This window comes from Choloepus didactylus, chromosome 6 (genome assembly GCF_015220235.1).
Source record: "Choloepus didactylus isolate mChoDid1 chromosome 6, mChoDid1.pri, whole genome shotgun sequence".
NCBI lineage: Eukaryota > Metazoa > Chordata > Mammalia > Pilosa > Megalonychidae > Choloepus > Choloepus didactylus.
In genome coordinates, this window is record NC_051312.1 from 106,316,798 (window position 1) to 106,339,934 (window position 23,137).

Below are 23,137 nucleotides of genomic sequence, written 5' to 3' on the forward strand. Positions count from 1 at the left end.
ATTGTAAATTCTAGTCCAACAATCTGTTGTCTCTCTTTAAGCCAGTACCACACTGTTTTGACTATCATTGATTTGCAGTAGGAAGTGTGAGTTCTCCAACTGTTTTCTTTATTTTCAAGACTCTTGGATATTTAGGGTCCCTTGCCATTCCATAAAAATTTTAGGATCAACTAGTTGATTTTTAAAAAGAATCTAGGTGGGATTCTGATAGGTATTGCATTGGATCTGTGGATCAATTTGGATAGTATTGGCATTGTCAGACTATTATGTCTTCCAATCTATTATCATGTGACATATTTCCATTCACTTAGATCTTCCTTAATTTCTTTCAATTATATTTTGTTGTTTTAAGAATATAATAATTTCTTAGGGTTGCCATAACAAAATACCATAAAATTGGTGACCTACATCAACAGAAATCTATTCTCTTGGAGTATTGAAAGTTATAAATCCTAAATCCAGGTGTTGACAAGGTCATGTTCCTTCGAAAGCCTCTAAGGGAGGATTCTTGCTTACCTTTTCCTGGTTATGGCAGTCTCAGGCATTCCTTGATTTGCGGCAGCTAACTGCTATCTCTGAGTCTGTCTGAATGTGACTGTCTTCTCACAATGTCTGTGTCTTTGTATCCAAACTTCCCTCTTCTTTTAAGGACACCAATTTTATGGGATTTAAAACAATCTTAGTTAGGATTAAGCTCACCCTAATCCAGTACAACATAATTTTAATTATATCTGCGAAGATCCTATTTCCAAAGAAGGACATATTCTGAGATTCTAGGTGGATGTGAATTTTTGAGGGACACTATTAACCCACTACAGTGTTTAAGTTTTGTATTTCATTTTAAAATTTTTATTAAAATATTTGATTATTTTTATGCCATTGAAATGGCATTTTTTTCTTCATTTTGTTTTCAGATTGTTCATTTCATGCATATAAAAATAAAATTAATTTTTGTATATTGATTTGTATCCTTCCAGCTTACTGAACTCATTTATACATTCTGACAGATTTTTTGAGGATTCCTTGGATTTTCTATATAAAAGAACATATCATCTATGAATTGAATAGTTTTACTTCTTTCTTTACAATTTTGATGCATTTAATTAATTATTTTTTCCTGATTGCCTTGGTCAGAATTTCTAAGGCAATGTTGAATAGAAGGGTAAGAGTGTACATTCTTGTTTTGTTTCTGATCTTAGGTGGAAAGCATCCTGTTTTTTCTGTGTTTTTTGTTTGTTTTGTTTTGTTTTTTTTTAACTAATAAATGTGATATTAGCTGGGGGTTTTCTGGAGTTGTCCTTTCTCAGAATGAGGACATTCCCTTCTATTCTTAGTGTGTTGAGGCTTTTTCATCATTTGCTGTGTCTTCATCAAGATGATCCTGTGTTTTCTTTTTGTATTGTATTGATATGGTGTATTACATTAATTGATATTTGGATGTTAGATGAAACTTGCATTCCAGTGATAAATAGACTTGGTTATGGTGTATATTCATTTCTTATATATTGCTGAATTTGGTTTGCTACTATTTTGCTGAGGATGTTGACATCCATATTCATAAGAGATTTGGTCAGTAGTTTCCTTTTCTTGTGAAATCTTTGCCTGGTTTTGGTGTCAGGGTAAAAAGTCCCTCATAGGATGATTTGGGAAATTATCCCTCCTATTATACTTCCTGGAAGAATTTGTGAAGAATTGGTATTAATTCTTTTTAAGTGTCTGGTAATATTTGGCAGTGCAGTCATCTCAGCCAGGGCATTTCTTTGTACATAGTGTTTTGATTAGTGAAAAAAGTCTCTTTAATTCTCAGTGATATATTCACAGTGTCTATTTTTGAGTCACTTTTGTGTCTTTCTAGGAGTTTGTCCATTTAACTTAGTTGTCTAATATAGTTTCATATATTTTATTCATTATATTCCTTTATAACTTTTTTCATTTCTGTATGGTTGGCATTAATGTCCCCTTATTTATTTCTGACTCTGCTGATTTGAATCATATTTCTGTTTTTCTTGTTCAGTCTAGCTAAAGCTTTGCCAAATGTGTTAATCTTTCAGGGAAACAGCTTCTGGTTCCCTTCATTCTCTCTATTGTTTTTTGATTTTCTACTTCATGAATCTCTACTCTAAACTTCATTATTTCCTTTCTTCTACTGGCTTTGGGTGTAGATTCCTCTTCCTTTTCTACTTCCTCAAGATGTGAAGTTAGGTTATTGATTTAAGGTATTTCTTCTTTTTTATGTTGGCATTTACAACTATACACTTCCCTATAAGCACTGCAAGTTTTAGTATATTGTGTTTTCATTATCATTCAGCTCATTTTCTAATTTCGTTTGTAGTTTCCTCTTTGACCCACTGGCTGGTAGGAATGTGTTTAATTTCTGCATATGTGTGAGTATCCAAATTTCTTTCTGTTAATGGTTTTTAATTTCATTTCATGGTCTCAGAAAATATAGTTTGTATTCTTCCTATCCTTTTAAATTTATGAGTTTGTTTTTCATGGTTTATCATATTTTCTGTTTTGTGCAATGTACCCTGTGCTCTTGAATAGAATGCTTATTATGCTGTTGTTGTGTGGAGTGTTCTATAAAAGTTCTGTTAGGTCTATATTGTTGTTGAATTCTTCTGTTTACTTGTTGATTGTCTGGCTAGTTGATCTATCAATTATCTACAAGGAGCGATTCAAGTGTCAGACTACTACTGTTGAACTATCTGTTTCTCCTTCCCTTTCTGTCAGTTTTGCTTTGTGTATTTTGGTACTTTGTTTTTATGTTGATATATGTTTGTAATTGTTATATATTCCTGAGGGATTAATACTATTATAAGATTTTCTTCTTTATCACTAGTAACACTTTTCAGTTTTGAAGTATTTTTGTCTGATATTAGTGTAGTCATGGTATATGCTTTTTCATCCTTTTACTTTCATTGTATTTTGTATCTTTTAACCTAAAGTATATCTCCTAAAGAAAATATGTGGTTGGAGTTTGTTTTCTCTGTATTAGACAATCTCTTCCTTTTGATTAGATTTTTAATATATTCATATTTAATGCTTAATTGATAAAGTTAGATTTACAACTACCAGTTTAATTTCTGTTTCTTGTATTCTCCATGTCTTTTTGTGCATTTATTACCACTTTACTGTTTTCTTTTATATTAAGTGAATAAGTGTTATTTTCTTTGTGCAGTCTAAGTAACTAAAACAGATTTTGGAGCCAGGAGTGGGGTGTGGCTATTGCAAATACCAAAAAGGTGGAATTGGTTTTGGAATTAGGTAATGGGTAGAAGCTGTAAAGAATTGTAAGGCACTTGATAGAAAAGACCTAGATTACTTTGAAGAGACTGTTGATGGAAATAAGGCAGCTAAAGGTACTTCTGAGGAGGCCTTAGAAGGAAATGATGAATGTGTTATTGGAAACTGGAGGAAAGGTGATCATTGTTTTAAAGTGGTAGAGAATTTGGTGAAATTGAGTTCTAATTTTGGGTGGACAGAACAACTTGAGAATGATGAACTTGGATATTTAGCTGAGGAGATTTCCAAACTAAGTTTGGAAAGTGATACTTGGTTCTCCTTGAAGCATATAGTAAAATGTGAGAGGAAAGGGATAAGCTGAGAACTGAACTCCTGGAAAGAAACCAGAAACTCATAATTTGGAAAATTCTGAGCTTCTGGAAGGTGAGTCACCAAAGAACAGTGATCCATGTGAGGGTTTAAGTGAACATGGATCCAGTCAGCCATTTCAGTGAAACTCAGGATTGGAGATGAAGTTATTCAGGAAGGATCCATGGAAAGTTCTTTTGTCTGATGGATTGGACCCCTGTGAACTACATGCAAAACTGCAATTTCTGTATGAACTGAACCACTGCCAGCCTGGACTAAAAAGGAACAGAGAGGGGAGAAACTGAAGGAAAAATTACTTCAAGGGTAGAACTATGAAAACTGAGGTTTTGGTCAAAAGAATGGGCCCACCCATGGGTGTGGAGAGGGTGAGCCTGCCCTGGCACTTGGAGAGGGTTTACCTTCCACCTCGTTGTTCAGGAAGAGCACTGCCACTCCAATGCTCAAGGAGGGTGGCACTTGTGCCTCAGGGCTTGCAGACAGTCTGACTGCCATCCCAGAGTTCTGAAAGGGTGGAGCCTGTGTGGGGCAGTTTCAGAGAGCCTGGCTACCATTCAAATGCTTGGAGAGGGTGAAACATTTACCCCAGTGTTTGAGGAGAGCGTGGGCATGCAAGAACTTGGCAGAGGTGGGGATGATGCTTTATCAGGCTCAGAGGACAAAACATCACTCCATAGATGAGTCTTAGATCTTGAAATCTAATGGAGTAAGCCCTGCAGTTTTTCAGAATTGTTTGGGACCCATGATCCCTGTTTTCTTTTCAATTTCTCCCTATAGGAATGCAAATATTTATTCTATCCCTGTCCCTCCATTGTATATCAGGAGCAGATAACTTGTTCTCTAGGTTCCACAGGTCCACACACAAAGGGGCATTGTTCCCTAGGACAGAACACATCCATAACCACTTTTATGGGACATTATTTCTGAACTGACTTAGTCTTTGGGATATTGTGATAGAATGAATTATTTTACATGTAGAAAGAGCATGTCTTTTTTGGGTTTAGAGAGTGGAATGTGGTGGTGTGAAGCTGTATGTAACCCCCAAAAACATGTTCTTAAATTTAATCCATTCCTGAGGGTGTGAAGTAAGTCCTACATTGTAAGTAGAACCTTTTCATGAGGTTACTACAGTTAAGGCTTGGTCCAGCCCAATAAGGGTGGATTGTAATCCTATTACTGGAGTCCTTTATAAGCAGAAATGAAATTCAAACAGACAAAAAGCTATAGGAAGAAAGAAGTTACATCAGTGGAATCCATAAGAGAAGAGAGAGACCAGGAGACACTGCCATGTGCCTTGCAATGTGACAGAGGAGCCTAGGATTAACAGCAGCTAGCTCCAGAATGCTGGTCTTCAGAAAGAAAGCATCACCTTCATGATGTCTTGATTTGGACTTTCTTTTAGCCTCAAAACCATAAACTAGTGCATTCCCATTGTTTAAGCCATCCCATTTCTTTGTATTTGCTTGATTAGCCTAGGTAATTAAAACAATCTCTTTTGTGTTGTTATTGACAAACATATTTTATTTCTTATTGTAGGCCTGGCAATATATTATATACTATTGTTTTATACAATTGCTTTTAAAATATGTTAAGAGGGAAAAAGAGGGGAAATAGCATTTATAACTGTCTTTTATGATTGCATAATAATCTTTATACCTTTGCTCTTTGTTTTTACAGTGTTGTTTTGAAATACTGTCCAGGGTCATTTGCATTCAGTCTGAAGAATGTCTTATAGTATTTCTTGTAAGACGGGTCTTCTAGAAACAGAATTTCTCCATTTTTGTTGATTTGGAAGTATCTTCTTCCACTTTCATTTTGGAAGATATCTTTGCTGTGTGTGGGATTCTTGGTTGACAGTTTCTCACTGCCTTCTGGCATCCATTGTTTCTGATGATACGTCAGCTGTTATCCTTATTGGGGTTCCTTTGTAAATAAGGAGTCATTTTCCTCTTTCTTCTTTCAAGATTTTCTTCATTTCGTTTATTTCCAGCACTTTTACTAAAATATGTCTCTTTATGGGTCTCTTTGTGTTTATCTTACTTGAAAATTGTTATGCTTCCTGAATGTGTAGATTAATCTTTTTTGGTCTATTAAGGAAACTTTTCAGCTAATATTTCCTTAAGTAGTTTTTCCACTCTTTTCCCTTTTTCTCTCCTTCTGGTATACCCATAACATGCATATTGGTGCACTTAATGCTTCCCATATTTCTCTTAGGCTCTGTTCATTTCTTCATCCTTTTTTTCTCTCTGATCTTTGTATTTCACAGTCCCTATCAATATTCAAGGTAGCTAATTCTAACTTTTATCAGTTTAGATCTACTGTTGAGCTCCACACATGAATTTTTTATTTCAGTTTTTGTAATTCTCAATTCCAGAATTTCCAGTTAGTTCTCTTTTATCATTTTTATCTCTTTATTGACATTCTCTATTTTGTTTACCATTGTATACCTTCCTTTACTTCTTTAATCATGGTTTACTTTAGTTTTTAGGGCATATTTATAATGTCTACTTTGAACTCTTAGTCTGTTAAATATGAGATCCGATTCTCTCACAGGCAGTTTCTGTTGCCTGCTTTTTTTTTTCCCAGTGAATGACTCATACTTTCCTGTTTTCATGTCTCATAATGTTTATTGGAAACTGGGCACTTCAGATAATAAAGCAACTCTGGGTACTGCTTTCACCCTAGGCTTGTTATTTTTATTTGCTTATTTACTTGTAAAGTGACTGGCTGGATTATCTTGATGAAGTCTGTCCCTTTTCTCCTCCCACTCCCCTCACATAAAGCCTCTTATTTTGCTCCTCAGGGGATGGAGTCTTGTTTATACCTGCAGTTACCTGGAGATGGCAGTGTTTTTTCCAGGGATCTCTTTGTCACTTTCCCTGATGACACCCAGCTGTGAAACTATGCTAATTTCCAGGTGATTACTCTATTACTTTCAAAAATACCCTAGGACATAAATTTCTTCACAGACTGAACCAAACAAAGTTGGGATCCTAGGAAGGGATAGTTTATAGGGTCAGTGCTTGGGATTTTTTTTTTTTTTTTTTTTTTTTGGTCCCCAGGAGGGTTCTCTCTAGTTCCCTCCCAATTTCTGTCTAGCAAACCAGCCAAACTACAGTTTAGCTTATATCACCAGTGATTCTAACAGTCTCCTCCAAATTGATTTTCACCACAACTTATACTGTATCTGAGAATACCCACAGAATTGAACTACACGTTCTGTTGCAAAGGAAATCATTCCTTTTGGAAGGAATTTGGAGTTTTCTATTTAATGGCCTACTTCTAACCCTGGGAAAAATTTGTGAGCCACAACTCTGGTGCTGAGGTTGGAGACAATTGTGTACTTCTTTCTGAGTGACACCCCCACTTTAGTTACTAAACACTCCGTATATTTGGGGATTGGAGTGTGTCAGCTGCCAGTCCCTTTGGTTTGCCCCTCTCTGTGTGGAATCCCTCTATCCCATGAGCTGGGCAATGACAATCAGGGCTCCAGTATTTTCAATCATACTACCACACACAAACCAGAGCCTCCATTCCATCTGTGGGGATTGGACAGAAGAGGGGAGCCCCCATCTCTCTACTGTACTCACCCAGAACTTAGCCTCAGCAACAGAAATCAAGGCATAGGATGATGTGCTACTCCTCTCAGGAATTTAGCCCTTCAACTGGAAGCTGCAAGGAGATGGATCTCTGGGTTCATGGCTATTCCAGTCATCTGCAATATAGTTTCCATCTCACTGAGTTAGGATGGGGGAGGGAGTGCATTAGTCTTGAACAAATGCCATGTACTGTCATACTTCTTACTGAATTTTAGTAGATTTTTGCAGTGTCTTTCCTCATTTGCTATATGTACCTAGGACCATCTCCAGTGTTTTAAAAAAGGTTTTTGTTTGTGTTTTTAAAATACTTTTCACCAATTTCACTGGAGAGCATGTCCATGGAGCTTCTCACACTGTCATGCCAGAGGTGAAATTTGTTTTCTTCTTAACAATGGAATAATCTTCCTTATGTGTTTTGCAGGGCAGACATTTCTAAAATTCCCTGATGACAGAGGCCTTGGATAAGAAGGTGGGGCTACCAGAAACTATGCATAATCTATACTTGTAAATTGGAATCATAATTCAGAGCATCATGGTAACCCAGAATCAGAGTCTTGAAACTGAGCAGCTATTAGTCCAAGCTTCCCCAGTTTAGTGAAAAATCATCACATACTAATTTAATTTAAAATTTTATCAAATATACAGATGTGTTTAAAAAATCAAGTAGAAAATAATTTGTAATAAAGAACAGTCAGACATTTCCTGCCCTACCCACTCCATTCCAGCCTGACAAACCAAATTCATTGACTTTTAACCTTGTCTGGTTTTAGTTCTTCTGGTGAGTATTATTATATCATGGTTATATAAAATTATCTCAAATAAAATCTATATATTGACATATATATATATATTCCCAAGCTCCTCCCCACTTCTAACAATTACTTTTTTTTTTAATGTTTAAGTTTTATGTTCCTTTGGTTGTCCAATATCTGAACTCACCAAAGGAGTGCTGGTCACAGAAAGTGCTTTTCTGTGTAGAAGACAGATCTGACTTTCTCTGCAGCCCTGGCAGCCAGGGTATGCACATGCACATGAACCTGATTCTAGAGTTAGTGATGGAAGGAATCAGAAGGTGGAGAATTCATTCTTGGGTAATTAGCATCAACCTTCTCCAGCATCAGCAAGTTGTATCAGTGCAGTTATAGCATCCAATGCTCGGTGGTAGTGACAACAACTTGGACTTATTCTGAGAGACTATTTGAGAAGTGGTTCTGGCTGCCTGATGTTTCATTGTCCCTATTTTTCCCCAATTTTTCTTGTCCTCTGGACTTCCTGGGATTTCTGTGAGCTATGCAATTTCCTTTCTACAAATTCCTTTTCTTCTTAGATCATCCTAAGAATGTTTGTTCAGCTAAAAACTCCATCTTTGAAAATGAACATAGTATACTTAAATTTCCATTTAAATATACCTGAGTTCCTGCTATGTTGAAATTTAAACATCCTGTTTTCAGTTCAACTTCTTTTTTTCATCACATGCACAGATCTGATTCCAGACTTTCCAAATTTCCTTCTCTCTCCTACCACTCTTTGAGCATATTTAGGTGGTAGCTTTCTTTTTTCATTTCATCTGACAATATTCAATCATGCACTTCACCTTTGAAACATTCAGTAAAATGTCCTATTTCCTGTTGCGTCCATACCAATTTATTTTCTGTTATGGATTTACTGCATTTTTAAAATTTCTATCATTGTAAATTTAAAGATAGAATATAGAAAAATATTTTGGCTCATGTGGTCATCTTGAACCTAATTGACCTTTTAGTTCTACAGCTTCCAAATACCATGACCAGTGATGTTTTGCTGAGGAAATTATTATTTACTGCCTTGTGTCTATAGCCACTTCTTTTTCTCTTCCACTAAATTAAGACTTCACACCAAATGTTAACAAGCAAGTAAAGATATTACCTACAAATGATTTGAATATTTATCTTATTAGTCTGGAGTCTGCTCCTGTCACTGTTTATTTACCCACTAAGTTGTGGCAGGAAGGAAACACTATTGCTTATCGTAAAAACCTGTACCATAGCACTCCTTTCTTAGCAGGTATCATAAGAGTTTTGAAATTTAAAATGTTCTGCTTTTCATAAGAAAGCATGCATGGTCTCTTGCTTTTAAATTTTCCTTTTAAGGCTTCTAAATCCTGCACCCAGTACTGTCCTTGTTCTTTACCAGCATAGCTTCTAGGTTAAATAATGTTAAATTAATAAACAGTCTGATCAGTGGTCATCTCTGAGTAAGCATTGTTTGATTTAGGATTTAACATCTGTTACATACTTTAATATGCAACTATCACCTACTCCACTCAAATAACATTTTTATTGCCATTGTACCACTCAGTGTTAATTTAACACAGCCCATATAAAACTCAATAGAAGTGACATGAAAGTAGACATTGAGCCACTGACCTTCACCAATTGAATAAAGTCTGAGCAGTTCTTTTTTGCTGAGGGAGGGGGGGTGGGCAGGGCACCTAGGCATGCTCCAGCCAACAATTCTTGTGAGCTAAGGCTTCCTTTCTTTCCTGTCATCCCTGACACTGTTGATATGCTGTATCCCCTTGAATCTACCGTCTCTGGTCTATTTTCTCGTTGGTAAAATGGATATTAGTAGAAATTATATCAAATTAAGTAATTTATTCTATCAGACTTATTGAGTGCTTACTATGAGCTAGATACTGTTCTAGTTGCTGGGAAAACATTGGAGAAAAACATCCCTCCCTTATGAAGCTTACATTCTGCTGTTGGAAACAACCCACAGGTGAAAAACAAAATAAAATGTATTATTTATCAGATAAAAATGCTTTGGAAATACATAAGATTGGATAATAACAGGGAGATTTGGGAGAGAGTGGGGTTAACCTTTTTAGATAGGGCAATTAGGGAAGGCCTCACAGAGAAGTTGACATTTGAACAGAGATCTGACTCAGGTGAGGAAGTAAGACTCGAAGACGTCTGGGGAAAGAGCAGTCCAGGCAGAAGCAACAGAAAGTTCAAGCTTTCTTAAGGTGGCAATGTGCATGGTAGGCTTGATGGACAGAGCAGAATCAGGCAGAAGGAAAGTGGTAGAAGGTAAGGTAACAGAGGTATTCGGGATCGAGGTGGATTATATAAGGCCTCCTAGCCAATGGTGTGGACTTTGGCTTTAACTCTAAGTGAAATAAGAAGGCACCAGGGCTTTCTGAGGATAGAATTTACATGATTAGTCTTTTCTTTAAAAGGACCAATTTGACTTTTGTGTTGAGAATGGACTAAAGCTGGGAGGCAAGGGAAAAAGCCTGGAGACCTCTTAGAAAATTATTGCAACAATTAGAGTGTGAGATGATAGTGAGTTGCACCTAAGTAGTACTGGTGGAGTTGTTGAAAAGTAGTCAGATTCTGGAAATGAATATTTTGATAATGGGACAAATAGAATTTGTTGGGAAATTGAATTTCGGGTAGGAGATTGGAGTCAAAGATGACTCCAAGATTTTTTGCCTGAGCAGGTAGGAAAATGGAGTTGACATTTACAGGGATATGGAAAAATGTGGGAGGAGCAGGGTCTTTTGTGGAGGTGGATGTATTTCAGAAATTTGACTTTGAGGTATGTTAATTTGGAGATGCCATTTAGACACAGATGTTAGAGATGCCACATAGCAGCTGCACATATAAATCTGGAGTTCCAAGGAGGAGTTGGGTCTGGAAATATACTTTGGGATAGTATTATCATCAAGATTGAAAATAAAACCATGAGACTGGATGGGGTAACCTAGGTGATGAATGAAGTTAAAAGAAGGTTGCTTGCTTTCTGAAAAAAAAAAAAAAATCAGAGTAAATTTCTACCTTATCTGATAAGTTTCTGTTCTGTCATTAGTGCTTTCCTACATTCCAAAGGATCTAAAACTGAAGATAGGTGACCAAGGGATTTAGGTTGCAAGATTCAAATATGGAGGAAAAGCTTTTTATGAGAAATCACAATACAGTCAAAAAATAGAAAATTTCTAGGGATAGAAGAATTGAGAAGGAGAAACACCAGTTCTTTGCATCCACATGAATGGTGGGGCTGACTCCAAACAGCTTGTCAGTCGGAAGTTAGTTTCATCATGGACACCAAACTTTTTTTATGGAATTATTTATCATTAATATCTTATACACTTATCATTAATATGTGTATAGGAACATCTGCCTTAAGAATCTCAGAACAATTTTGAGGATCAAATGAAATAACGCCTGTGAAAGAGTGCTATAAATTGTAGATCCCTAAATAGATATGAAGTTTCATTATTGATCTTGCGATCAGTAAAGATGGTAGTTCTGATGTGAAGCAAGAGGGCATTGTGAAATGGAAAGTTAAAGCTCCCAACTATTAGACAGTCTGTCACTAAGAATAGTTTAGGATTATGAAATCAACATGCTCAGTGGGTTTGAGAGGATGCAGGTGGAAGGGATGAAGAACTAGTGAATTGCTGAAAATAAAAGGAGAAACAGTCCTATTGCTTTGAAAGAATTAGAAGCAGCATGGAACATTCAGCAATGTGCTTGCTTAGCTGAAAGACTGAGGAGGGAGAAAGAGTTGGAGATAGGTATACATTCAGGATAGAAGAGCTATGGAACAGTGAAAGCAGGTTGTCTTGAGGAAAAGGGGGCTGTGGCCTCTGCACTTTCTCCTTGGGAAGGTGGGTTTAGGTGAAGAGTTAGAAGTTACAGTGTGATTAGCACACAAAGTCTGAGATGATCTTCTGATTACCTTCATATGTCATCAAATTGGCTATGGCTGGTATAATTCAACTTTATATGTACTGTAGTTTCTTGTGCTTCCTTTTGTGTTTTGCTTATTAAATTACACTGGGAAATCCTATGGGAAATGTGATTTAACGGGATGGGAGGCAGAGCAGCAGGATGTGTTTTAAATATTAATTTAGCATTTGAACATTCATTCAGAGAGAGAAAAATGCCAAGCTATAAATAGCTTCCAGTTTCCCTTTCCTAGCTACATCTGTAAAGATGTGAAGGCTATTATCAAACATTTAGTGTTATTGTTACTTGCTTTGCATACAAATTATGGTTTGGATGTTTTGATATGCAAAAAGTATAAATATTCGAAGATACCTTATTCTAGATATACTAATAAAAACTCCAAATATATATCAGATCAAATTTTTGTAGGTTTAATGTTTTTATGACAATAAATAATGACTGATGCATTAGCAAATGACTACTATGCATGAGGTTCTTTGCCAATTTACAAAATATCATTTAAATTTCATAGCAATACTATTTTATAAATGAGGAACTTCGGGGTAAAAGACGTTAAGTAACTTGTTTAGGGACACAAAGGCAGTTGCAGAAATTGGATTCAAATTCAAGTTTCTCTAAAACTTCTATGACAGTACCCTTTTAACACATTGCTTCACAATACTCCCTCTATCAAGACTAATTCCTAAGCTACACTGAGAAAGGTCCAGATAGAATCAAAGTTTAATCACTCTTAAAGTAATATTTTCCATACTACACCTGGCTGATGGCCTAAAACCTTTTCCCCATAGCTATTTGTGCATGAATATGCTTTCTGATGTGGTACTTAACTTCACTTAGAACCAAAAGTTAAGAGAGTCTAGTAATAGCAAAATAATCACAATGGTTACTAATTTTCCAATGCCTGCAATATTTTAGGTAAATTGTTGCATATCTCTATTCCTCACATAATCTTATAAAGTAGGCAATACTATTTCTTTTATATATGAGAATGTGAAGATACAAAACAGGTAAGTCAGTTTTCAATATGACAATGCTCTAAGAAGGATACAAATCCAGAGCTTCTTTACATATTTTGAAACATGTTGTCTCTCCAGTATGCCATTTAAATAATTCTTATGCAGTACTATTTGTCCTGTGTGTTTGGAATTTTCTACATTCATTCTGTGGCTATAGAATACGGAAATAGGCAACCCATTTAAAAGTAAACATAAAGACTGAAGAGAAGAGTCTAAGAAAAGGAAATTCACATAGGCATTTCTTTTTGAGTAACATTTCTAATCAATTAATAGTAGCTATAGGAAGTACTGTTTTGAAAAAGATACTGAATTAAAATCTGGCTTAGGATAAAAGAGGACTTCTATTTATTATCAGTTTCTTTGGCAGGCTGGAAAAGAGGAAACAAAAAATGCCAAGTGTTTTCTAATTTGCATTTCAGTTTATCCTTAAAACAACCCAGTACTCTTAAGAGTGATTCTGACTTCCTTAAGTTCGTAGTCATGAGAAAACATCAGAAAAACCCAATTTAAAGGACATTCTACAAAATAACTTGCTGAGGCTTTTGAAAAATACCAAGATCATCAAGCATAAAAAATTGCTGAGCAGCTGTTCTACAGTAAAATAGAAAAAGCTGTCATAAAGAAATGCAATGCATGATACTTGATTGGAATCTGGATGGGGAAAACAAATGTAAAGAATGTTATAGAGACAATTTACAAAAAATTGAATATAGATTATAGACTAAATAATAATAATGATAATGTTTCAATGTTAGATTTACTGGTTTTAACATCTGTGTATGTGGAAGAGAATGTCTGTTTATAGTAAATACACAGTTAAGTGCTTACTCTCAAACAGCTCACATGAAAGTTTAAAAAATAAATGTGTGCAAATTTGTGTGTGTGTGTGTGTGTGTGAGTGTGTTTGTGTTTATTCTCAGAAAGAGAAAGAAGGATAAACCAAAAGGGGCAGGATGTAATCAATTGCTGAATCTTGGTGAAGAGTATGTATATGTGTGTCTGCGTGTGTGTGTGTGTGTGTGTGTGTGTGTTCCTTGTCCTGTACTTACAATTTGCCTAAAGTTTGAAACTATGTTAACATAAAAAGTTTCAAAAATAAAAATAAATACATCAGCTACCACTTTAACCTGTTAATCAGTATAAGCAATGTGAGTCAGCCGGACGTGTATCCTGTGATACAAAACATACAGAATCACCTAGGAACTATTCTTGCCAAAATGTTAACCTGAAACTAATTAACCCTTCAGCTCCAATTCTAATTTACAAGAAAATTAGGAGACAGAGGAACATAAAAAATGACACCGTGAGAAAGCAGTCAGCAAAATTCAGAATTGGAACATTCTTTAGGAAAAATTGGCTTAATTTTCAACAAATCAGTGTCATGAGAAGGGCGGGTCTGTTTTGGATAAAAATGACTTGAGGAGCATAACAAAAGGCAAACCATCTGTAAGTGATACTTTACGGAAATTTTGAGAAATTGTAGTAGGGAGTTGGTATGAAATTATGACAAGAAATTTATTAATTTTATTTTGTGTGATAATGAAATTGTATTTACATAGGAAATTTTAAGTTGAATTTTAATTATATTTCAGAGAAGTATACTGAAATGTTCAGAGACAATTATCATGATGTCTGGAAGATAATTTTTAAAATTTCAGAAAAATAGATCAAAATATGGGAAATAGTTGTATGACCTAAGTGATAGGTATATGAATGTTAATATAATTGTTCTTTTAATTTCTGTATGATTGGTTATTTCATAACATATTTGCTACAAATAAATGAAATTAAATAGAATTGTGAGTAATCAACAAATGCAGATAGGTAAACAGCAGCTTCAGTAGGCAGAGAAGTCAGAAGGAAGACATTGGGAAGGTAACAGTGGCAGACCAGTGAGCGTGGCATACAATAATCACTCACAGGTGGAAAGGCATTGTGAAAATAATCAGGCAGCTCTGATCTGGAGAAAGAGTTGCAAACTTTAACAAGCTTGCAAACTAATGGGAGCCATCATTGATGTGGCTCTCACTTGAGAGATCTCCATTTCCTGGATTTTGATGGTTAGCAAGACGGTCATCTTGGAACAGGAAGGATGACAGCTTTTCCAGTAGTGCAATTCCTCTGCCTATCATATCACAGAAAAGAGTTGTCTCTAAAGCAGATTACCACTAAGCATCACAGACATCTTGCTGGCAAAAGGGAAGGTGAAGAAAAGTACATTGGAGCCAGAAAAAGCTGCTATAACTTGAGGAGAAAGAACAAAATAGAATTAAGTTTATGTTAGCAAAAATGTTGGAATAACAAAAGGGCTCTAGTTTTATTTTTATTGTTACAGATGTCTTAAGGGAAAATAAAGTCCTTATGATGGTCCATATTTCTAGATGCAGATGAGTGTCATTGCATATAGAAGAGAATTGCATATGTTAATATGAAATTCTAATAGCAATTTTAAATTGTTTCCTGAAAGCATAAAAAGTGAATATATTAGAGATATGGAATTTGAATGAAGAGGAAACTATGGCAGCAATTAAGCAGTAAAATTATCAAATCAGAAGGAAGGATTAAATTTGAGGAAATGGTGATGTTGCATTATAGGCTTACCAAGAAATGCAGGTGAAAGCTTGGGTTTGCAATTTGAAATTCCTATTATCATTCCTGAAAGAAGGTACTTCCTGGATGTTGAAGAGTTTTAAGGAAAACAAGTAACAGATTGAACATTAATGATGCTATATTTATTCATTCAAGCATTCATTCAGTAATATTTTTAGAAAACATGACTGGAAGAATGACTATGAGCAAAAGTGTTTCTGGAAGCTACAAAGATACAAAGTCTTAGTTTTTAACAGTTTTCTGAGTTACAACTAATATACAATAAGTTGCACATATTTAATGTGTACATTTTAATAGGTTTTGGTATATGTATACACCACAGTGAAGATAATGATCATATCTATCCCTACAAAAGTTGACGTGTGGCCTTTTATAATCCCAGCCTCCTAACAAATTCCCTACCCCTATTCCAAGTAACCGTTTACCTGCTTTCTTGTTCTAAATATTAGTTTATATTTTCTAGAATATTTTAAAATGGAACCTACAGTATGTGCTTTTTTTATCTGAGTTTATTTTTTAGCTTTATCTTAGAAAGTTTATTTTTCTCTCAGCATAATTATTTTCAGATTTATTCATGATATAGCGCATATCAGCACTTCATTCTGTTTAATTGCTGAGTAGAATTCCATTGTTTGGATATATGATTGTTTGTTTGCCCATTCACCCATTGACAGGCATTGGATTGTTTCCAGTTTTTGTTATTACATATAAAGCTGCTATGAACACTCATATACATATCTCTTTTTAAATGCAATTTTGTTGAGATATATTCACACACCGTATAATCCATCCAAGGAATACAATCAATGGCTAATAATATCACCACATAGCTGTGCACTCATCACCGCAATAAATTTTAGAACATTTTCATTACTCCAAAAAGAAAAGAAAAAAGTAATAAAAATAAAAAAGAACACTCAAAGCATCCCATACCCCTTATCCCCCACTATTATTTATTTATTTATTTGTCTTTATTTTATTATTCATCTGCCCATACACTGGATAATGGGAATGTCAGTCACAAGGTTTTCACAATCTACGTATCCTTTTAAAGACGTATTTCTGATGCTCTTGTAAATTGTATTATTTTAAAATTTTAATTCCCAATTATTTGTGTATAGAAATACAGTTGAATTTTGCATATTGTTTTTGTTCTATGAAGAACTTATTGTTCTATGAAGATGCTAAAATTCACTTTTTAGTTCTAGCTTTCTTATAGATTCCATTGGCTTGTCTACATAGATGATCATGTCATCTGCAAACAAAGACAGTTTTATCTGTTCCTTTCTACTCTTTAGGCCTTTTATTTATTTAATTATTATTATTATTTGCCTAATTGCATGAGCTTAGAAATTATATTACAATGTTGAATAAAAGGCTGAGAGCAGACTTTCATTCTTGTTCCCAATTTAAGATGATTCAGTCTTTCACCATTAAGTGTGGTGTGAGGTGTGTGTGTTTGTAGGTGCCCTTTATCATGTTAAAGAAGTGCTATTCTAGTTTGCTGAGATATTTCACCAGGAAAAGATGTTGAATTTTGTTAAGTGCCTTTATGTGTGTGTATTTATTAAGAGTATTATATTGTTTTTCTTGTTAGCTTGGTAATATGGTAAATTATACTGATTACTTTTTATAATTTTAAATCAACCTTCTTGTGATAGATTCTACTTGACCATAATATACTATGCTTTTTATAGATCATTGAATCTGATTAGTTAAAATTAATTTTTTTAGAGTTTTCACATCTATATTTGTGAGTGATACTGATCCATGGATTTCTTTTCTTGTAATGTCTTTGGTTTTGCTATCAGAGTACAGCCATTGATTGACATACCATCTCTCTGATAAAGGGAGCTAAAGAGAAATATCCTTTATACAACTGTGAGAGCCACTTTGTACAATTTATCCCATTTCATTTTCTTTACAATATCCCTAAGAAAGCCAAAACATGCCTACTAAAAGGCAGCTGGACTTTAATTATGTGCCAGCTATCTATTTATTGCCTCTAGTTCCACATTCACCCTTTCATTACCTTGTGATAATGCACCTTTAGGCATTTTTTTCTTTGCAGCAAGCATGGTGGCAATTGAGGATGCTGGAGGGACAATGTAGGAGAAAGTATCTTCGTTTTGGTGCCTCCATTCTTTTCTTCTTAATATTGCTTTGTGCTTATGAAAGGTACTCTGCTCTAGCCATGCCCCCAGAGCACACAATCCCTTTGTGAGCATGGAGCTTGAGCCCTGTTCCAGTGAGCACTTGCTGCAGTCTTCTCAAGGTGAACCTGTGCACCGCAGGCCTAGTGCTACCATCTCTGAGTGAGCTTCTGATGCCCTGGTTCGCTCTGTGTGTTTGCCCCTTCACCTCTGCTCACCTGCAGCCCAGAGGTTGTTTCTTATGGTCCTCCCAATATGAACATGGAGCCTCTCAGGCTGGGGACCGTGGACAAGAAAGCTCCCAAGGTCCCAATTCCCTCTGCATTCCCATCTGCCAGCTCTAGTCCACTTATATTCCAGAAGGATGTTTCCTTCTTGCCCTAGAGACTGTGGACCAGTTCTTGTCTGATCTTCTCAGTGAACTTCTTTGCCGTCAAGTAGGCTATAAACATACCTTCTCCAATGAGGTCTGATTCCCAGTCTTGTAGAGAGTGCAACCCTTCCAAGTTGCCCCTTCCTGAATGACTACTACCCCCACCCCTGCTCTAGTGTATTCTTTTGAGGTTTCTTTACACCTTTATAGTTATTCCACTGTTTTAGTCGATATTTATTTATATTAATTTTCCTATGGTTTCTATCTCTGGATTGTATACAGTTTCTAAAACTGGAAGTTTTTAATTTTTTTTTTTTTTACCAATCCATGCTAACTCCCATTGCTTGAAAATAACTACCTTTACTGTCAAGAAATTCACTACCTCACAAAGAGCTATAAAATTTAAAATTATTTTTCATGAAATACTTAACTATGCTCATAATATCTTGAGGCCAAATTGTAAATATAGTCTGACATCAGAAAATGAAAATATTACTGTTAGCAAAATCAACACACAACAGACAATACAGAAGGATAGAAAGTACAATTCTTTACTTCAGACTCAAGTTGTAAGTTGCAATTTAAACAACATCTACTTTCAGAAAGGGTTTTGGAGAGGAATTTTTACTTTGTTGAGCTTGTCCCACTAGTACCTAAATTGTACTTCTTGTGGCTGTTTATCTTTTCTCAGGGAAGGGGAGCATTTTCCTAGAGAAGTCTGCTTCTTCATTATTCCCTCATGAACCCCTCTTTCTCTCTAATGCCTTGTTCCCCAAATTCTCAGAATTCTAATTCACTTTGACCCTCAGGCTGTGTCCCAGAAAATCAGTTCTGGGTTTTTCCTGGTTGAAAGTAAAGGGAATCAGATCTCTGCTGGAGAAAGAGAGTGTCATGATGCTGAGTGAAAATAACCCTGACTTTTTTAGCATCTGGGTCTAGCTACATTAACTACTGAATGTTGTTATGTTAAAAAGATTTCTATATTGTTTTCTTGCTATAACTAGCATTTTAAATGGCCCCTTCATTTTTTTTTAAATGAAATCGGTTTTTATTATTCCCAATCCTGATGTCACATGGCTTTTCAAAGAATGATAAAGTACTACATAATAGTTCCAAGATTTTAACATTTATTTTGAGCATACAATAACTATCTAAAATTCACAAGCATACATTTTAAATGGGTTCAAAATAAAATTTTTGAAAGTAAATTTGAGACTTGAATTAATGCCACCTTATATCCAGATGTTGCTTCAAAGATTTGTAAAACAAAATCCCAGGCATCTCGTTTTATATTTGGAACTTTCAAAGAAGATAGCCAGGTAAGTTTTTTTTTTTTTTGGCTTTTAATGCATTTTTAAAATTGTGAACTTTAACATGTGTACGTAACAGTGATAATTTTCAAAGTATGATTTAATAAGTAGTTAGCAAATTTCAAAGAATATCATGGTTCACAGTTCCACAACTTCAGCTATTTCCATTATTGTAAAATATAATATACATACAGAAAGGTGTTAACTTTTGATGTACAGCTCAACAAGCAGTTACATAGGTAATTTCAAAAATTGTTGCATTACAGTTCCACAGTTTCAGTTCTTTCCTTATTATGCAGTATAGGGTATATACAGAAAAGTGAAGACTTTCAAAGCACAATTCAATGAGTAGCTATAGAGCAAATTTCAAAGGATGTTATAGATTACATTTTCACCATATCATTTACCTCCTTCCAGCTATTCCAACACCCCAGCATCTAAAAAACTGTATATATTTATATAAAGTTTCAGTATGCATAGACCTTTGTTAGATCTTATCTTGTTTGTTGCTACCCTTTCCTCTCACTTAATCTCTTTCTCCATCTTCAGGGATGTCTAGACAGTGAGCACCCTAACTTGTTCATATTGAAAGGGGGTGTCGACAATATGGGGAAGGGGACTGCATCTGATTGTTGTTCTTAAAGAGGCTGTTGCCTCTGGGTTTTAGGACTTGTCTGGCATAGGAACACTCTGATGGATTTAAGTTTCTGAGAGATAAAACTTAGTGAGTGAATCTTCTATAGAATCTCAGGTAGGGACCTAGGTATTTGGGGACTACTTTTGGTAAGAGCATGGCATACTGGGGCCATTTGGGATGTCTAGCTGGAGCTTGCATAAGAGAAACTTCCCAGGAGAGCCTCTCAACTCTATTTGTGATCTCTCAGCCACTGTGACCTCAGGTTGTAGAAGTCCAATCAGTGCACCAATTTTCTGTGTGCACTCAGGACTGCCAGCTCTGTGGTTGTGGGTGTGTGCCCTGTGCAGTTTAGAAGGGAGTCTGCTGCAGGACACAATGGTCCTGGCCTTTCTCAGGCCTGTGGGTGTAGTACTCTGGGTCTGCAGAGGTGCCCATCTCACCTTCCAGCTCAAATGCTCCACAGTCCCTGTCTGCCATGTGCCCACGAGTCCCTGGGATTGGGGGAGGCTTCTGCCATTTTTAAATGCAGTCTCTTGGCTTCTCCAGGTACACACTTATTATGGGTGTAGATGTCCCTGCCCAGCTGATGGAACCCTGGAACTGCTATTCTGGAGCACTTTCTGTCCTTTATGTAGTGTTTTTCACAGAGGAGAATTTTGCTCTGTCTTTCCTAATCTGCCGTCTTCCTGGAAGCCTCTATGTATGCTTTTGAAGTTGCTGCAAAATATCAGCAGGGTCTTTAGCAGATGCGACCAACAAAGTATGCCCATGATCCCCTCTGCCAGGAAATACTTGAAGTGTAAAGGTGAATAAATATTATATTTACCCTCTTCAATTAGAACTGTTCCAACAGCTAAACTATCTAAGAGCTGGTCCAGGGCTGGGAGCCCGGTAGATACCAGCAGCTGCCCATCCTGCAGCAACAGTTGTGTGCCCATGATGGATACCAGACGAGAGCAGCTTCTGTCGGTACCACCAGCTTTAGGACTCTTCTCTGGAAACTGGTGATGTTATTCTTTCTAGCTGTGGCTGCCACAGACCCAACACTCCCCCCTCTTCATTTTTATCTCTTTGTTGACAAGTCCCAGAAATAAGATAAGTATGTTACAAATGCAAGGAGGTAAGAGGTAATACTAAAATTCCTGTTTTATGCATGATTGTTCTGTAAACCCACAACTTCTCTAATAATAAAAAAAAAAAAAAGCCCTCCTACTAGAATTGCATTGAAACAAAATCTGCCCCCTTGAAATTTCTTCTGATTCATCTTAATTATCTGATCCTAAAGTATCTGCATTCTAGTTTGGAACCATTTAGATGTGAAGGAGTTTAAGATTCAAAATTGATTCTCTAAGTTCAGTGCAAGAATTCTTTTGATTGGAACATTCTCTTTCTCCCCTCATATTATGTCTTGTAAGCAATTGTTGATTCCTAAGTTTTGCCATGAAGACGTGAGGAGAGGCTATCAAGTAAAAATAACTTTATGCTATAGAAAGAATAAGGAGAATGACGGCAGAAAAAGATTTGGTCATCAGCATTTGAGAAGGCAGTTTGTGATGAGTGGTTGTGATGTCTAAGAGCTAGACAAAATCCAGATTTAAAAAAAAGAGTAAGGGATAACTAAATAACACATTTAAGAAGTTTAACAATGACAGGAATTACAGAATTAGGAAGACATTCCTAAGCAGAGCAGAGTGGAGGAAACAGCTTTTAGAGTAAGAGGATTAAGATTAATTTTAGGAACTCATATATTGCTCATGGTAATGTAAAGTGATTATAAACATATATCCACACAACTTTATTTATATTAACCAAAAGTACTGGAAACATTCCAAATGACCATCAACAGCTGAGTGGATAAACAGATTGTAGTTAATACACATAGTGGAATCCTAACCAACAGATTGTAGTTAATACACATAGTGGAATCCTAACCACCAATATGGTTGTTGAACTTCAATAATATTGTGCTTACTGTCAGATGTAACCGAATGTTCGCATGTGTGCTGACTTGGCATCATCTTACTTTGGCTAAACCACATGCCTTGACACTAACCTTTGGCCTAATTAATGAACAGATTTCCAACCTGGGACATAAACTGTCCCAGAGCCCAAGCCAGCTGGTCCCAAGTCATGAGCTAACAATCCTCACCACCTGTGGGTCTCCAGCCCCTTTACCTTTTTGCACACATTTGCTTTAAATTAACCAATCCTTTTCTTCCACGGGAAATGTACTACGCTTCACCCCTGGACCCGATAAAAGCACAAGCCCCCGGTTCCTCTAGCTCTGCTTGTGTGCTCCCCATCTGCTGGTTGAGCCCACGGAGCCAACTGTGCTTCCTGTAGACCCCTCGTGAAATCCTTCTCTCTGTGGGACCTGTGAGTAAAAAAAAATATCTTTTTTCATGCATTATGGCCTCAGTTTCCCATTGTGTCACACCTGACTTCCTCTTGGATGCAAATTTAAAATCCAAATTAACTAATTTGAAACATTTAACCAAATCATCCAGACACAAACAAGTTCATTCTATATGATTCCATTTGCCAGAAATTATAGATAAGATAAATTAAATTTAAGATGATTGAAAACAGATCAGTGGCTGCCCGAATCCTGGAATAGGGTTGAGGATTATCACAAGTAAACAGTTTGAGGTAAGGGAAATGATCTATATTTTGTGTGTATTGGTAGATATATAAGGGTATGTATATTTGTCAAAAACTCATTGACACTACACGCTTAAAATAGATATGTGGGGCCTCTGCGTGCTATCATTGCAATTTCCTTTAAATCTGTAATTTCAAAATAAAAGTTAAATTCTGTTGACACAAATGGAAATAAAGTGGGATGTCCCTTTCTGCCCCCTCCACCAGGTTTTTGGTCAGTGAAACTTTTATTTATAGCTTGTTACAACATCAAAATATTTTAGTTCTTACACATATCATTTGTTGCAAAAATTTCCTCCCCAGGTCTTGAGATGTAGGCAGGAGGTCATTACTCCAGTTTCACAGCCGAAGCTACCTAAGTCTTTATAAGGGAAATATGGACTCCTGAAGTTGCAGGTTCCTCCTTACTGAGGGCTATGATAGGTTTGCTTAGCAG